Consider the following 18,615-nt stretch of genomic DNA (forward strand, 5'->3'; position numbering starts at 1 on the left):
CTCCACCCAATGCCACTCCACTCCATGTCACTCTACACCATGTCACTCTACTCTACTCTAACTCCATGTCATGACACTCCACTTAATGCCACTCCAATCCACCTAATGCCACTCCACTACACCCGATTCCACTCCACTCCACTTCATTTTACTAGACGTCACTCCATTTCACCCAATGCCACTCCATTCAATGACTCTCTGCTCCCTAGTCACTCCACTCTAGGAAACTTCACTCAATGCCATTCCACTGCACTCCAACCTGCTCTACTCAATAACATTCCACTCCACTCATTGATGCCACTCCACTCCACACCATGGCACTCTGCTCAGTGCCACTCAACTCCACTTCATTTTACACGACGTCACTCCACTCCACCCAATACCATTCCACTCCAGTCAATGCCACTCCCCTTCACCGCAATCCACTCCCAAGTCACTCCACTCAATGCCATTTCACTTCACTCGGTCCCACTCCTCTCCATACCACACCGCTCCTGTGCACTCCAACCTGCTCCACTCATAGCATTCCACTCCACTCATCGTCTTGCTACTCCACTCCACACCATGGCACTCTACTCAGTGCCACTCCACACCATACCATGTCTCTCCACGCCACTCCACTCCCAACAAAGCCAATAGACATCACATAGGTGAAACGTATTGGCTTTGCCAATGCTTGTTGTGGATGCTTCCAACTTTGGCAGGTAAAGGAATCAATGCGCAGACAGATAAGGTGACTTATGCAGGATCGAAGAATTATGGACAAGTGCGGGCGCTTTGCTTTGAACTTTGGAAGTTGGCACCACAACCTGAAATGCAGCCACTATTCCACCACAGTTTCTCTCTGTACCCTCGTTTCCCCTCACCTCCTCTTCTCTTCTTTTCTGCTACTCTCCCTTTCCTGCTGCTACTACCACGCTACTTCTTCCTCACCTCCTCTCTACTAGCTGTAATTGGTTTTATATAGCGCTTACTAACCCTGACGAGACGTCGGAGCGCCCTTCGTATCTCTGTCTCTCCTGCTTCACCACTGCATTTGTTTACCCTTCTCCTCTTCTCCCCCTTCCCTCCTGCCCTCCTCCAAGGCGTGCTTTGTTGCTGGTGCAGATGGCTTTCCCCCTTCCCCTCCTTATTCACGACTCAGTCAAGGCAGCTGGGGCATGAGGAGCCAATCAGAGGGCGCGCTGTGCGGTCACGTGGCCCCCGGCTGCCAGTTTAGAGCAGGTGCGGGCGCGAGACCAGCTCAGACCGAGGCGAGTGACCACAGGGAGCGGAGCGGGAAGCCGGGGGCGCCGGGGGCAGGGAGCCGGGCTGTGTGGAGCAGGAAAAGACGCGGCTGAGGCGCTCAGGGGACAGATTCACCCAAAGGAGAGGGGGGAGTCCACGTGGAGCTCATAGAGACTCACGGGATAGAAGAAAGGACACTCCGCGGACAGTGGAACAAACAAGGAGAGTGTGGCTTCAGCGGGAGGAGCGGCCAGAGCAGGTGAGAAGGCATCAGTACTGAGTGCAGCAGGTGCAGTGGCACCGGGGCGAGGGGTGTGAGGGGCTCATGGCACAGCAGCTACGGATATGTATGTGTTCTACTAAGCACCCGGAGGCAGGGGCAAGTCCCCGTTCTTGCATTAGGGCCCCTACTACCTTTGCACGCTCCGCTTCCCCAAAACTGTGTGTGCGCAGTCCCTCAAAATCACAGCTTCTCACAAGTGAACATTGCCCAAACACCTTGAAACACACACTGCGATGTAGGAACTGCCCTTCAAACAATACAGGGGCCATTCACACAGGACTCATTGTCTTTACTATATAGACCCCGAACAAGACGAACCCTTCAACACAACATCCCTCGCAGCACACAACCAGCCAATCCTCAACAGCAACGCAACGTCCCTCTAAGCACCTAGCAATAAAGAGCCCCTCTGTTGTGCACCTCTAAACAGAGAGACTCGGTCTACCTTTCCCCTCCAACAGTTGAAACAGCCCTCCTTCTACCTCACCCATATAAACACAGCCACGCCACCCCCTCTGCACCTTCACAACCCAAGAGCCGCCTATACTTTGCAGGAAGAGGCGCACCCCATCTCCAGAAGCGGGCTGCATCTGCCCTGGACCACAGACCGAGGGCACCAATAAAAAAACTCCCTCCCACCCTCTCAGTCAGTCCCTGTGGCTGGCGGCGGGGGGCACAGTCGAGCATGGGGCGAAGCGCGCCTGCCCACTCCCTCATTCTACTCATAGGCGCTACAGTGCCCAAGTTATCTTCTACTAAGCTACCTGTGTATCTGGGCGCTGCGGTTCATGAGGTGCGCGGGGCAGCGTGGGACGCTCTGGTTTCCAAGTGAAAAGCTGTAAGTAGGACGCGTATCCTCAGACAGGGGTTCACAGCTCACTGGGCCTGTCCGTTTGCTGCGCTGGCGCCCAGTTTCTAGGCGACATTCCGTAAGTGTGACCGACATGCTCAGACATGGGTGCCATACCTCACTGTGCCCAGGACTGAACATGTACGGTTGAAACCAGCCTGTGATTGCTTGCATTTCCCTTTTTGAAGACAGGGCCTGGAAGTTTGGACCGGATGGTTCCTACTGGAGGCTCATTTGCATAGGGCTCCTCTGTTGTGGCAGTGAAAAAAATGATTTACTAGCTTGTGCCTCCAAGTAACTTCCATTGGCTGAGATGCGTTCAAGCCCTCACTTTTTTTGCTTTTCTTAGTTCTTCGTCCTAGTTCCAGCAGCACCTTGTCTTGTATGATGATATGCAGATTTGTAGAGCGCTCCTTCACCCGGGGGCTATCAAGGCGCTGGTTCAAACACGATGTGCCCTGCTGAGATGACTGCTTCAGAGCTGCAGTGACCAGAGCAATGCAAGCTGCATATAATAACCATGATAAAAGCAGGGACGCAAGGTTTTTCTTAGGAGCCCACCGCCGGCACTGCACAATGCCTGCACTGCCGAGTACCGAGTCTTGGTTCCACCTCACTCCTTTTTCATTCACGCCTTATGCTTCTTGTATTTTTTTTGTTTTTTTGCTGTGTTTTCCCATCTTTCTCTTCCTTTCCCTTCTCTGTCTTTCTCTTGCTCTGTGTCGAACTGTGAGGATGAAAAGTAAATCCTGGGCCCCCACAATTAGTGCTGCAAACATCTTCACAGATTAAGCATATGCTTGTTGGGTAGTGTGTCCTGCCTACGAGGAGAATCCTGATATTCACTTTATCGAGATTTCACAAAGTTTGGGTGTCCTCCAGGCAGCGTGATTAAACGAAGAACTGTCTAAAAACGTGTGCATGTGTGCGCGTGGTTTGTCCCGTGAAGGAAGAAGAGTGCAAGGGGTTTGTGTGCGGCCGTGAAAGCATATGACATTATGGAGCATCAGGACACCAGAAAACATGTCTGTACACAACTCGTGTGAATGGTCTAATGCTGTTAACCATCTGCAGAGCTTTGGCAGCACTGTAAGCGCCACTGTGTGTCATTGCTACAAAGTCTAAAACTCAATAGACAGGTGTTTATGGAGCATTAGGACACCAATAGCAAAGGTCACGGAGCTGTTGAGGCAGAAGTGGGGGCCTGTATTTGTTTACTTGTGGACCTTTGGCATGTGAACATCAGGACCAAGTATGACGATGTTTAATGGCCAGGGATCTCGGGGACCATTTTGTTGAGGTCATTGAAGGGTCATCTTTGCTACTTGATGTGGTTTCTGTGCCTCAAATCCACTGGACTTGAGATCGGTGGATGCCCTGCTCTTCGCATGTGGTATAAGGCAGGAGCCCGCGCTAGCATCAGAAGTTGTTCTTCAAGGCGCTGTGGCACAGACGTGGCTCATTGACCGCCCACAGGATGCTACATGAGGCTTGTCTTCAACCCGGGGGTTCCCTGCATCCATGGTACCTTCCGGGGAGACTCGCTCCACCAGGTGCTACCTGTCGTGTCGGTCACAGGGGCCAGGGATGGTTCCTGCAAGCCTCTCAGATGGTTGGGTTGGCTGTGCCTGGTCTGTGACCTAGATGTAACCTTGGTGTCCAGGCCTCTGTGTTTTCTGACATATTCAGCTTTTGTGGTTGTGGTGGAGGGGGAGGCTTGTATTTTGTCACCTTGTGGAACAATTTGGGTCTGCGATCACAAAATAGTGAACAGAGCACAGCTGGGTTTGTTTCACTTTGTCACTGAGTTGCCTTCAGAAACACCAAAGAAAGTGTCTCCCAGTTGTGACTCCCTCTCCCCACCCCGCGCACCCACAACTGCCCTTTAATGTAATAGGCCGGCCCCCTGTCCTCTTCCTAACGTCCTGGCATACATTACAGACACCCCTCCTGTGGCCCAGCGACCGCCTGCCCCCCCCCCCCCCCCCTGCAAGGACAACCCCTCACTACCGAAGGGAGGGGATGGGGGCACTCAGATGCCACCTCCTCCGGTAACCGCACTGGACTCACGCCCTCACCCAAAGGAAGGTTTATTGCATGTTATGGAACACATTATAGTCCACTGTACCTCGATGCCCCCACCCCCCTCTCGGCAGCTGCTGCCTCTTCGTTCTTTACCCAGCAGGTTGCGGACTCGGTACATCTCTCAGAGAACTATATGCAGCCATCACCCCGGCATGTCCTAATCAGTGCTTAATTTGAGCCGGTGGGGGACACGGACGCTCATTTTTGGAGGCAGACCCTTATTTTTCCTCTTCGAACATCTCCCTGAGGGCAAGAGAGAGAAACACACACACAGCAGAAGGAAGGAGAAAGAGAAAGACGGAAAACACGTCGCAAAGGGAGAAAGCAGGAGCCTGCAAGCTGAGATACGGGGCAGGGAGTGCCTGGTAGTGGATTAAAGAGCCGTGTGATGGATTCGAGGCTGCGCAGCCTTGGTATTCTCTGCGCTGAAATTCAATCACCGACCGCGGACCTCTGAGCAGCGTTTTGGGGACCGGCGCATTCTTTCACAAATAAAGCGCTGCTAAGCTCCCTTCCCCCTTATGTTGCGGGGACTGAAGTGTAGCGATGCTTTTAACATTTCTTCCATGGTGATGTTTTGGTATCTAGTCTGGGCCTGCCAGAGAATGTTAGTAACTCCTGGCACCGTAGCGCCTAGACTTCTGAAGTGCTGCACTCTTTCAAGGCACTAGTGTTCACAACATGTGCCTTTTGGTAGTATATGGGTAGCCTTCAGCTTGACTTCCTCAGAGATGGTATCCCAGAGGCTACAAGTGAACTTTCCGTCTGCAGCCTTCCATCGAGGGCACTGGGCTGTCCTTGCCTTGGAAGGGTCTTGCTTACCCTCTGGCCATCACTGCCCGGTGCCAGGCAGGAATCGACACTGCACCCAACCTCCCTGTGCAGGCTGAGAGAGACCATAGTCACTGGGATCAGACCCCAGGGCGGCTCGCGGAGTGACCCCTGTGCCCTCCGGGCGGGGGAGGCAGATGGGGATGTGTGTGAAAGAATGTTCATCTGATGGGGGAGGGGCGGGCACACTCCCCGACAGCTGCCCTGCATGCATCGCGCATTCTTTGTGTAAGCAATGAGCTGCATGGCACGTGAGGGGCTCACTTTGCATAAAGGGTCGTGCAGGCTTTTCGATTGTGTCATGGTACAGCGCGTGATTATCAGCGTCACCCATAGCAGCTGGCTTCACAAAACTGCAGACATTATAGCAAGACGGCTCAAAAATTTCACACGTTCTCGTGTTGATTAATAGCGCTGCAAATGTTGTCTTCGGGGTGTTTTCAGTGCTGAGGGTGTCGCGTGGGCGGCCCCCTAACCCGCCTTCCCCATCCGCCGCAACTACGTACAGATGCACGAGCTCCTCTCTATACTGTCGTGTCTTCAAGCGCTTTGAAGCTTCGCTCAACCACACGGAGCGCTATACCACAATTTGAACTAAGAAACACAATACACGTTTGTGGATTTCGGGTGTTCTGGTGCCCGTGGCCCCTTTCACTCCTCCAGTGAGTTAATTATCACGGGTACCACCGACCCGTCACAGAATCTACACACCTGTATTGGGGATGAAAACACCGTTCGCTTACAAATGTTTCACACTATGATGGCTATAAAGCGGGGAGCCTGATTGTTTGTCCTAAATGTACATTTAATTTTAGAAACAAAAATTCCACTCTTACCACCCATCCCGAGCAACCTCGAATGTATCTTATTTCACGCCCTGCAATTAAATATGTACGGATTCAAATCTCTATACACTAGGATGGATGTGTATTAGTTCACGTTGTTTTTTTGCAGACACTTGCAACCAGAAGGGGGAGAAGCGCTTCTTGTGCTCGAATAGCCCAGGTCTGTTTTGCACCACAGGTTGAAAGGATGAGTCGGTCTTACCGCGTGGCCTGTTGGTTACGCACAGGTGATGCGCAGTCTCTTCAAGAGTTTTTCTTTTAGAATCTTTGCATAAATTTGGGTTCCGGAGTAGCATAATGCTCGCCGAAAACCGCTTTGAAGCATCGTCAGGGGTAGGAAGCGCTATATAAATACGATGCTGAAATGTGGGGCAGTGCCCGTCCCGGTTTCGTTCATCTTCTCAACTTTAGGGAAATTGTCTCGTGAGGTAAATCCTGCGCGCAGCTTCCGAGGTAAACCTCCGAGTTTAATTACTGGAACTCGAAGCAACCCATGTGCCCTGCTATTGTTGTAAAGCGCTCAGAGCCTCTGATATCTTTGGCTCATGTTCGCGCTACATAAAATTTAACATAAATGGAAAATAAATCTGTGTTTTGTAGCCCCATGGTGTTTGCACATCGGATAAGGAAGCTTTAGAACTGTACAGCGGAAACCATAGTGTTCCTGGGTCAAGGTATCTTTTAGGGCTTTGGTGGAATGTGTTCTCTGGCCTGATTCATGCAGGGGAAAAAGCAGGGTAGATATGTTCTTTCACACCATGGACAGTCTATTGCCTTGTAAGGTTGGAGCCCCGAAAACTAGCTCCGAGGCGCCGCGGGGTCTGAAGCTGCAATGACATGCTGCCTTAAAGACACCTCTCATTCAGTTCTCTAAACACGCCCGGGGCACCCCCCTCCACCCTCGCAATCTGTGCGGGGGAGGGGCCGGGGGAGCCTGTCGTGTGGCTGTACAGAGAGTTAACGCCACTTGTCAGTGTCCTCTGGGGCAGAATAGGCGCTTTGTCTGCGCCCTGGCAGAGGGCTCGTCGTCTGGCGCGCGGCCCCGCCACCCCCAGAGACCCCTGATTGGCATGCTAATGCAGGCCTGCTGCTGGCAGATGTCCCGGGCCGCCTATTCACTGGGAGCCGAGCCCGAAGACAAGGGGTTCGGGGAACAAAGACCCTCAGAAAGGATCCGCGGTGCGTGCCCTCTCCCTTTGCCCTGTCCTAAACCTGGCAAACCCCTTTCCCCAAATACAACACAGGCACTCCTGTACATGATTGTGCTTTATTTGTGTTCCGTACAGGGGCGTAGCCTTCCATTGGTGCAGCAGGTGCAGTGACACCAGGAACCACTGAACACTTAATATTGCTGTTTTTCCCAGTTCAAACAGCAGCCAAGAGACCCATTTCCTTCCTTGCACTAGGGCCCATGACACACTAGCAACGCTACAAGTTCTGGACGTCGCATATGTAATCTGCTTTAAACGCACCAACCCACTGCTTGCTGGATTGGATTTCCACGAAAGAAGCACTTTTACGCCGAATATTCGCGCAAGTTGCACTTCCGCTGTTTGCCCGGTCCATGCTCGAATAACTCAACATATTTCGTTTTTTTTGTTTTTCCTGAGCTTGTGATTTTGATTTTATAATAGGATTTTACTTCGCCATAATAGCTCCTCGTCCCACTCCTAATGTTTGGAGCTTTGCTCTCCTCCTCAGTGCCGCTCACCTACAGTAAACCACGGAGTAGTCCTTCTTTACTTTCTACATCTGCTCTTAAGGGCCATCTCTGTCCCCAGGCACCTGCTATTACTGACCCCGGCCCGTATGTGGAAGGTTTTTGCTTACTCTTCAACCATGGCCTTTTCAGTCGCCATCTTTGTCACTGGCAGAGTGGCGGTCTTTACGTGACATTGCAAGGAGATTGAAGGGCAGCCCTCCAGGACTCGGGGTGTTCAGAGGAGGCAGCCTTTGATACCCAGGCCTGTAGGACATCTACAACTCTCCTTTATGCAAAGGTACTGGAGACATTTCCAATATTGGTGCCAAAGGAAGGTGGTCGATTATAAGGTTTTGTGACTAATTCCATATTTGAGATTCTTTGAGGGATGGTTTTGTGTTAAGTCTACCTCCTTCGATGCGGTTCCTTCAGTGGGAAGAGATTAGAGGGTTTGAAAGAGCCATCTGCAAATATTTCTAAGATTCTTCTTTTAGTTTTCAAACTTCTGAGGACTTTTATTTTAAAAAGAACAGTGGCCCATTCTCTTAGGGCTACGTGGGATTTGATTTATCTGAATGTCTTAAGGGTTTGATCAGAAAAATGTTTGAACCATTGGAGTCTATGGATGGGTCTCGCCGAAGGTGACTTTTTTATTATCAATAACATCAGGTAATAGGTTTGGGTGCTATGTGCAATTCCAGATTGGGACTGTGTGGAGGCCCGATCCAACGTTCGACCTAATACCCAGAAGCCGTTTCACTGGTCGGATGAGGTTATACTGCCAGTTATGGACAATAGAGCAAAATCAGGGGGGGCTCCTGAGTCATTGGACATGGATAGCGTTACTAATTGATTTGTCCAAAATACACTTCTTGATCACTTTATTTGTAGTTCATGGGGCGGCAGATAAATGAAAAGAAAGTTGCAGTTAGGAAGTGGGTAAAACTAACTCAGGCCTGTGTTTCAGCTGGGTGTGTCTCCAAAGGCTTGCAAGGACGCCCTCCCAAGGCAGTTTCTACATCCTGAGCAGAGTCAGCTGCTGTGTCTCTACAGGCTATACACAACAATTGGTTCTGTTGAGTGGACAACAATTTCTTCGTAACAAAGAAATTGTTGTCCACCCAACAGAACCAATTTTTGTTTATAGCTTGTATGCCCAGGTTCTGATGGATACTGAGTTACCCCATTACTTTGCACAGTGTCTTTACACAGTGTCTCTACAGGCGACATGTACAGCAGCCACTTGGTTCATTCCAAACACTTTTGTGGCACATTATAGATTGGAAGATGATACAGTTGATCCCTTGAATTTCTAGAGGGACATTGAAAGCTGCAATGAAGTATTTGTGGAGAATTTCTGTGGTTTGTTGGACTGGGTATATTTTTTGGCGGACAAAGTCTTGTGTGAAGGTCCTCGGTGCGAGACAGGCTTGTTTATAGCCTCAAACATTAGTACTAGGATGAGAAGCGACGATAAGGAGGTAATGAACCTATTAGTAATTAGGGCCATCTTCCTTATTCTGAATCAGACAGGAAGATGGCCTTAAGAGTAGGTATAGAAAAAAAGAAGGACTATATTACAGGATTCTCGATGTGTGAGGGTGTTGATGGAAAGAACAGAGCCTCAAACATTAGGGCTAGGACAAAGAGCTTCCGGTTTGCACTAATGAAGATTACGGGTAAGTAAGAGGTTCAATACTACTGCAAATCCCAGAATGCAAAGCAAACACTCGGATTGCATGATCTACTCGCGCATGGATCTGCGAATCTCGCAAGTGCGGAAAGCTGTTTTTATTGGACGCTTTGGGACAGAGTTGACCATTTACCCTGAAAATTATCAGGTGTCCGAAATGGCATTTCTTTCCTGTTTGTGTTTTAATAATCTTTCTTCTGCTTTTGTTTGGGGTATTTTCTGTTCATATACTGAGCAGTTGTCAATAGTGCTGAGCAGGTCCGAGGTTGAAGAGATCTGTTTTTAAGCAGGTCAGTAACTTAGCACCTAAGAAAAACACATTTTATTTGTAGCACTGGGAAGCCATTGGGCGCTGGGTATACATCTTGAGACTGAGTGTGGGTAACAGTACAATACAATACAAGATCCATATGTGCTTGCTCCTTCCCTAATCGATTGTATCACCTGCCACCTTTGGTAGCTCTGACCTTTCAAGTTCTCTCCCCCAAGAGTTGTCCCAGTTGAGGTATATTGGCAAGAACTCCAGCCTCTAATAAGTGTTCAGAGCCCAGAGGGATCTCTGCCTTTGTAGCATGAGGGCCGATAGAGTGATGCAGATATGTACAGGCTATCAGTCTCTACCCCTACCTTATTCCTCTCCTGCACCGCTGCTCTTGAGGTTGGGTGTATACCTCTGGACTATGCAGGTGCCTAGATTGAGTACAGAACGATGGTTTTTACCACCCCTCCTTCCCAACCTGTACCCCTGCTCTTGAGAGAGGATGTCAACCTTTGAACAAGGAGGCGGATAGGGGTTTATAGAACCTGTGTGTTTCTTACCACCCTCCTTTCCACCCTCTGGCACTTTTCTTGAGGATGGGTGTCTGTCTTCGTAGTATGGAAGCAAATAGCTGTGATCCGCACATCCAAGAAGTTATGTTTGGGAAGTAACACCAGTCATGATGGGAGATGATATTGTGGCGTTTTATTTGAAGATCTAAGAAACCTCAGTAGAAGAAACAGATGACCTTATATTTGGGAAATCTGGGTATTTCAGGGAAGGTGGTCTGTAGAGGAAAACAAAGACTGAGAAGGAAGAAGCCAAAATGTATCATAGGAAGGAGATGGAATACGTTTTTTTTATTGGTGTACTAGGGACAGTGAGAAGGAAAGGGCTTTTGGCACCGACCCAAACGCTGTCGGAATCAATCAACGCATGACTGGGGACAAAAGGTTTGGGAGTTTGGAGAGATGCACAATGGAAGAAGAAAGTGCTTCTTTGGAATAAGAAGAGTCTCAAATCAGTAGGTACTTGTGTCAGTGTAACTTCTGTCTAACTCAGTAAGGAACTTCACAGTGGTGACTGCACCCAAGAGGAGAAGGTTTGAAGAAGGGTATGACAGATGGTGTATCAGTCATCAATCTCGGGAGCAAGGACAAGGCTGAAGGGGGACTGAAATGTTTGCAAAACCTTTTTGGAGATATTATGCAAGAGCCTGACAATTGAGTTTCAGAATCGCTTCCATATTGGACCACTTGGTAATCCATACCAGAAACCTCAGATTTGATTAGGAGGTCTAGAGACAGCTTTAGCAATAATAATAATTATAATGAATATATATATATATATATATATATATATATATATATATATATTGATATATGATACATATATTTATACGTATATTTATATATAGATATAGATAGATCGATATATTGATTCACTGAAAAAAACAAAGTTTAAAGGGATGTCATAGTTAGGTGAAAATACTAGTTAAAACAAACCGTTTAATACATACAAAACTACTGAAATTCACCAGATATAGTTATCGCGAGTAACTGTAACTTATTCCCCACCATGCTTTTATGTATGTATTTACAAACCTATACATTACAAATACTAACACATGCATGACATTTTTTAGACGGCATCATTATTACTTTTTATTACTTTTACACCTTTAATCCATTGTACTTATCTTTACCAAAAGTAATTAAACAATATTAAATGCTTGCTAATCCAAGCATATTGGTTTTGTCAGGGGTTGCTTTTTATTTCTATTGTGATGTGCACTTTGAGAAGGAAAAGCATACATAGGTGAATCATGTTGGATATGCAATAAGAGACACCCCTGTTGTTAAGCAGATGGAAATAGAGGTGAAATGGGGAGGCTGGCACGTTGCTGTCATAGTGGACACCAAGAGTGCAGTCGGAGGGGCGGGGGTGGCGTCAGTAAGAGAATGAAGGTGGAAACTCGGTGATGTGGCAGGTGTAGAGTTGGTTTGGTTTTAGCTGCGCTTACCTTCAGGTAACACATTTATATCAGTGATATTTGAGTGAGTTCAGAGCTGGTTCTTGGATTCCTGCAGTATTGGGTTTAAAGGGTGGGAAGATGGACAGTATATGTGTATTGTCAAAGAAGAGATGGTATGAAAACCCAAAACAGATCATGTTCTCAAAGGAGGTGGCAGAGAAGGAGAATAAGGGAGGAGGCTAAATACCAAGCCCTTAGATGCCCATAGTGGTAGATGAGGGTCGCAAGTAGATTGAACGCGAGCTGATCACCTCTAACAACTGTTATCTAAAAAAGAGAACGCACAGAAGATTCTGCTGCTTGATATCCCCAGGATGGACCTTGGCCTGCGAGCGATGCTCCTGCCAAGGCATTGGGGTGATGGGCCTAGGTGATAAAGGTAGATGCAAGTGAGGGCAGTGTCTGGAGTGAAGCTTTGGGAGTCCCTGGTTGCCACATAAAAGACCCATTGCAGTGAAGGGTACAGGTGACAAAGTGTCTCAGACTGAGGACACATTATGGTGATGGGTACAGGTAATAAAGTTAGACATATGGATATGGGGTGCACACATGAATGTGTGGACTCTGTGTGCTGCATTGTCTGAGAGGTTTCTCTGCTTCACTAAGTGTTGCTGCAGTGTCTGGGCGGTTCTAGCCTTAACTGGGCGCAGCAGTGTCTGGGGGTTATTCAGCCTTAACGGTGTGCTGCAGTGTAGAGGAGACTTCAACCCCTCACAGTGTGCTGCAGTGTCTGGGAGACTGCAGTGTCTGTGCCCTCTGCTAGTGTATACTTCATTCTGCAATATCTTGGAGGTTGCAGCTTCACTGCATGCTGCAATGCTTGGGAGGCTTCTAACCTTAAGTGTGTGCAGCAGTGTCTGGGGATCCTAGCCTTAACTGTCCTGCAGTGTTGTGGAGGCAGAAATCCCTCACAGTGTGCTGCAATGTCTGGGAGGCAGCAGCTTCCCTGTGTGCTGCAATGCCTGGGGGTTTTAGCCTTCACTGTGTGCTGCAATACCTGGGGGGGGGGGTGTAGCCTTCACTGTGTGCTGCAATGGCTGGGGGGTTGTAGCCTTCCCTGTGTGCTGCAATGCCTGGGGGTTTTAGCCTTCACTGTGTGCTGCAATGCCGGGGGGTTCTAGCCTTCACTGTGTGCTGCAATGCCGGGGGGTTCTAGCCTTCCCTGTGTGCTGCAATGCCTGGGGGTTGTAGCCTTCACTGTGTGCTGCAATACCTGGGGGGTTTATCCTTCACTGTGTGCTGCAATGCCTGGGGGGTTGTAGCCTTCACTGTGTGCTGCAATGCCTGGGAGTTTTAGCCTTCACTGTGTGCTGCAATGCCGGGGGGTTCTAGCCTTCACTGTGTGCTGCAATGCCGGGGGGGTTCTAGCCTTCCCTGTGTGCTGCAATGCCTGGGGGTTTTAGCCTTCACTGTGTGCTGCAATGCCTGGGAGTTTTAGCCTTCACTGTGTGCTGCAATGCCTGGGGGGTTCTATCCTTCACTGTGTGCTGCAATGCCTGGGGGGTTCTAGCCTTCACTGTGTGCTACACTGCCGGGGTGTTCAATCCTTCACTGTGTGCTGCAATGCCGGGGGGTTCTAGCCTTCACTGTGTGCTGCAATGCCTGGGTGTTCTAGCCTTCACTGTGTGCTGCAAAGCCAGGGGTTTCTAACCTTCACTGTGTGCTGCAATGCCTGAGGGTTTTAGCCTTCACTGTGTGCTGCAATGCCTGGGGGGGGGGGGGGGGTTAGCCTTCACTGTGTGCTGCAATGCCTGGGAGTTTTAGCCTTCACTGTGTGCTGCAATGCCTGGGGGGTTGTAGCATTCACTGTGTGCTGCAATGCCTGGGCGTTTTAGCCTTCACTGTGTGCTGCAATGCCTGGGGGGTTCTAGCCTTCACTGTGTGCTGCAATGACTGGGGGGTTCTAGCCTTCACTGTGTGCTGCAATGACTGGGTGTTCTAGCCTTCACTGTGTGCTGCAATGCCTGGGAGTTTTAGCCTTCACTGTGTGCTGCAATGCCTGGGGGGTTGTAGCATTCACTGTGTGCTGCAATGCCTGGGAGTTTTAGCCTTCACTGTGTGCTGCAATGCCTGGGGGTTATAGCCTTCACTGTGTGCTACAATGCCTGGGTGTTCTAGCCTTCACTGTGTGCTGCAATGCCTGGGAGTTTTAGCCTTCACTGTGTGCTGCAATGCCTGGGGGGGTTGTAGCATTCACTGTGTGCTGCAATGCCTGGGAGTTTTAGCCTTCATTGTGTGCTGCAATGCCTGGGGGTTGTAGCATTCACTGTGTGCTGCAATGCCTGGGAGTTTTAGCCTTCACTGTGTGCTGCAATGCCTGGGAGTTTTAGCCTTCACTGTGTGCTGCAATGCCTGGGAGTTTTAGCCTTCACTGTGTGCTGCAATGCCTGGGGGTTGTAGCATTCACTGTGTGCTGCAATGCCTGGGAGTTTTAGCCTTCACTGTGTGCTGCAATGCCTGGGGGTTTTACCCTTCACTGTGTGCTGCAATACCCGAGGGGGTTTATCCTTCACTGTGTGCTGCAATGCTTGGGGGGTTCTAGCCTTCACTGTGTGCTGCAATGCCTGGGAGCTTTAGCCTTCACTGTGTGCTGCAATGCCTGGGGGGTTTAGCCTTTAATGTGTGCTGCAATGCCTGGGGCGTTCTAGCCTTCACTGTGTGCTGCAATGCCAGGGGGTTTTACCCTTCATTGTGTGCTGCAATGCCTGGGGGGTTCTAGCCTTCACTGTGTGCTACAATGCCCGGGAGGTTCTAGCCTTCTGTTCATGTTACATTGTCTAAGAGTCTGCCAACTTCCACCGTGTGCTACAGTGTCTATAGAGGCTTCTAGTGGTTAGTGTGCTGCAATGTATGGAAGCTGCTAAGTCTCACAGGGTGCTGCAATGTCTGAGTCTGCTGCTACCTCTCGTAGTGTGCAACAATACCTGGGAGTCTGCTGCTACATCTCACAGTCTGCTACAGTGGATGTAGAGGCTTTTAGTACTTTTTGTGTGTTTCAGTATCTTTAGAGGCTTCTAGTGGTTAGTGTGCTGCAATGTATGGAAGCTGCTATGTCTCGCAGTGTCTGTGAGTCTGCTTATACCTCTCACAGTGTGCTGCAATGTCTGGGAGTCATCTTCTACCTCTCACGGTGTGCTGCAACGTCTGGGAGTCTGCTGCTATCTCTCACAATGTGCTGCAATGTCTGGGAGTCTGCTGCTACCTCCCATAGTGTGCTGCAATGTCTGGGAGTCTGCTGCTACCTCTCACACTGTGCTGCAATGTCTGGGAGTCTGCTGCTACCTCTCACAGTGTGCTGCAATGTCTGGGAGTCTGCTGCTAACTCTCACAAAGTGCCTCAAAGGCTGAAAGTCTGCTGCTACCTCTCACGGTGTGCTGCAATGTCTGGACGTCTGCTGATTCCTCTCACAGTTTGCTACAATGTCTGGACGTCTGCTGATTCCTCTCACAGTGTGCTGCAATGTCTTGGAGTCTGCTGCTACCTCTCACAGTGTGCTGCAATGTCTCAAAGTCTGCTGCTATCTCTTACAGTGTGCTGCAATATCTGGGAGTCTGCTGCTAACTCTCACAGAGCGCTGCAATGTCTGGAAGTCTGCTGATTCCTCTCACGGTGTGCTGCAATGTCTGGAAGTCTCCTGCTACCTCTCTGTGTGTGCTGAAATGTCTGGGAGTCTGCTGCTACCTCTCACGTTGTGCTGCAATCTCTGGGAGTCTGCAACTACCTCTCATTGTGTGCTGCAATGTCTGGGAGTCTGCTGCTACCTCTCAAGTTGTGCTGCAATCTCTGGGAGTCTGCAACTACCTCTCATTGTGTGCTGCAATCTCTGGGAGTCTGCAACTACCTCTCATTGTGTGCTGCAATGTCTGAGAGTCTGCTGCTAATTTTCACAGTGTGCTTCAATGTCTGAGAGTCTGCTGCTACTTTTCACAGTGTGCTGCAATGTCCGGGAGTCTGCTGCTAACTCTCACAAAGTGCCTCAATGTCTGAAAGTCTGCTACTACCTCTCAAGGTGTGCTGCAATGTCTGGGAGTCTGCTGCTACCCCTCACAGTGCGCTGCAATGTCTGGGAGTCTGCTGCTACCTCGCACAGTGTGGTACAATGTCTGGAAGTTTTCTGCTACCTCTCACACTGTGCTACAATTTCTGGGATTCTGCTGCTATCTCTCACAGTGTGTCTCAATGTCTGGGAGTCTGCTGCTACCTCTCACGATGTGCTGCAATGTCTGGGAGTCTGCTCCTATCTCTTTCAGTGTGCTACAATATCTAGGAGTCTGTTGTTATCTCTCAAAGAGTGCTGCAATGTCTGGGAGACCACTGCTATCTGTCACAGTGTGCTACAAAGTCTGGAAGTCTGCTGCTACCTCTCACAGTGTGCTGCAATGTCTGGGAGTCTGCTGCTACCTCTCACAGTGTGCTACAATGTCTGGGAGTCTGCTGCTACCTCTCACAGTGTGCTGCAATGTCTGGGAGTCTGCTGCTACCTCTCACAGTGTGCTACAATGTCTGGACGTCTGCTGATTCCTCTGACAGTGTGCTGCAATGTCTGGGAGTCTGCTGCTACCTCTCACAGTGTGCTACAATGTCTGGGAGCCTGCTGCTACCTCTCACAGTGTGCTGCAATGTCTGGGAGTCTGCTGCTACATCTCGCAGTATGCTACAATGTCTGGACATCTGCTGATTCCTCTCACAGTTTACTACAATGTCTGGACATCTGCTGATTCCTCTCACAGTTTACTACAATGTCTGGACGTCTGCTGATTCCTCTCACAGTGTGCTGCAATGTCTTGGAGTCTGCTGCTACCTCTCACGGTGTGCTGCAATGTCTGGACGTCTGCTGATTCCTCTCACAGTTTGCTACAATGTCTGGACGTCTGCTGATTCCTCTCACAGTGTGCTGCAATGTCTTGGAGTCTGCTGCTACCTCTCACAGTGTGCTGCAATGTCTCAAAGTCTGCTGCTATCTCTTACAGTGTGCTGCAATATCTGGGAGTCTGCTGCTAACTCTCACAGAGCGCCCCAATGTATGGAAGTCTGCTGATTCCTCTCACGGTGTGCTGCAATGTCTGGAAGTCTGCTGCTACCTCTCTGTGTGTGCTGAAATGTCTGGGAGTCTGCTGCTACCTCTCACGTTGTGCTGCAATCTCTGGGAGTCTGCAACTACCTCTCATTGTGTGCTGCAATGTCTGGGAGTCTGCTGCTACCTCTCACGCTGTGCTGCAATCTCTGGGAGTCTGCAACTACCTCTCATTGTGTGCTGCAATCTCTGGGAGTCTGCTGCTACTTTTCACAGTGTGCTGCAATGTCCGGGAGTCTGCTGCTAACTCTCACAAAGTGCCTGAATGTCTGAAAGTCTGCTGATTCCTCTCACGTTGTGCTGCAATCTCTAGGGGTCTGCTGCTACCTCTCACAGTGTGCTACAATGTCTGGAAATTTGCTGTTACCTCTCACAGTGTGCTGCAACGTCTGGGAGTCTGCTGCTACCTCTCACAGTGTGCTGCAATGTCTGGGAGTCTGCTCCTATCTCTTGACATTGTGCTACAATATCTGGGAGTCTGTTGCTATCTCTCAAAGGGTGCTGAAATGTCTGAGAGACTAGTGCTATCGCTCACAGTGTGCTGCAATATCCGGAAGTCTGCTGATTCCTCTCAAGTGTGCTGCAATGTCTGGAAGTCTGCCGCTACCTCCCACGGTGTGCCTCAATGACTTGGCGTCTGCTGCTACCTCTCACAGTGTGCTGCAGTGTTTGGGAGTCTGCTGGTACCTCTCACAGTGTGCTACAGTGTCTTGGAGTCTGCTGCTACCTCTCACAGTGTGCTGCAATGTCTGAGAGTCTGCTGCTACCTCTCAGAGTGTGCTGCAATGTATGGGAGTCTGCTGCTACCTCTCAGAGTGTGCTGCAATGTCTGGGAGTCTGCTGCTACCTCTCACAGTGTGCCACAATGACTGGAAGTCTACTGCTACCTCTCACAGTGTGCTGCAATGTCTGGGAGTCTGCTGCTACCTCTCACAGTGTGCTGCAATGTCTGGGAGTCTGCTGCTACCTCTCACGGTGTGCTGCAATGTCTGGGAGTCTACTGCTACCTCTCACAGTGTGCTGCAATGTCTGGGATTCTGCTGCTAACTCTCACAAAGTGCCTCAATGTCTGAAAGTCTGCTGCTACCTCTCACGTTGTGCTGCAATGTCTGAAAGTCTGCTGCTACCTCTCACAGTGTGCTGCAATGTCTGGGAGTCTGCTGCTACCTCTCACAGTGTGTTGCAATGCCTGTGAGGATACTGGTCCCCCCGTGATTGCTGCAAAGGGCGGCAGAGTTAAGAGCCCCCTTTAGATGACGTCTGAGAGGCTGAGGGTGTGCCGCAAGGACCGGGCGGATGTTGTTGGTGCAAGTGGCCGGAGTTGATGCTTTGGTGCCCGGGCGTGAAGTCAGCGTGGTGGCTGCTAGTGTGTGCTGAATGAGGCAGAACATGTCTTTATTTTTCGTGCCTCAAGGACACTTAAAGTTCCTGCATGCAGTGTCCCCTCTGTCTTCCGGCAAGGCGAGGCAAACGCAAAGACCCTCACTTTCCACTTACTTAAGGGGCAGTGGAAAGAAAGGGGAGGTCGAAGTGATAGGGGCCTGGGGCACTTAGTACAATATTATTCAAACTAATCATCATTTTAAGGCCTTAAAAACAAAAAAAATGTAACTATCCCAGGTGAAATTCGACAGACCTTTCACCATCCAGGACTGCACCCACTAATATCCAACTATTCACTACACTACAGAATAGTTTTTTAGGGTGGCGTAACAAACACCCCCCCCCCC

The 18,615-nt window shown here is 49.8% G+C and overlaps 1 protein-coding gene across 1 annotated transcript in view; it reads left to right on the forward strand.

Moving 5' to 3' along the window:
• The first annotated feature begins 1,263 nt into the window (after positions 1-1,263).
• The window catches only part of LRRN1 (leucine rich repeat neuronal 1), a 69,878-nt gene continuing 52,526 nt past the window's right edge, over positions 1,264-18,615 (forward strand). The window contains exon 1 of the mRNA XM_086939206.1: positions 1,264-1,486. The gene's annotated coding sequence lies outside the window, so the exon portion shown is untranslated. The remainder of the gene's footprint in view (positions 1,487-18,615) is intronic.

This window comes from Lissotriton vulgaris, chromosome 9 (assembly GCF_964263255.1).
Source record: "Lissotriton vulgaris chromosome 9, aLisVul1.2, whole genome shotgun sequence".
NCBI lineage: Eukaryota > Metazoa > Chordata > Amphibia > Caudata > Salamandridae > Lissotriton > Lissotriton vulgaris.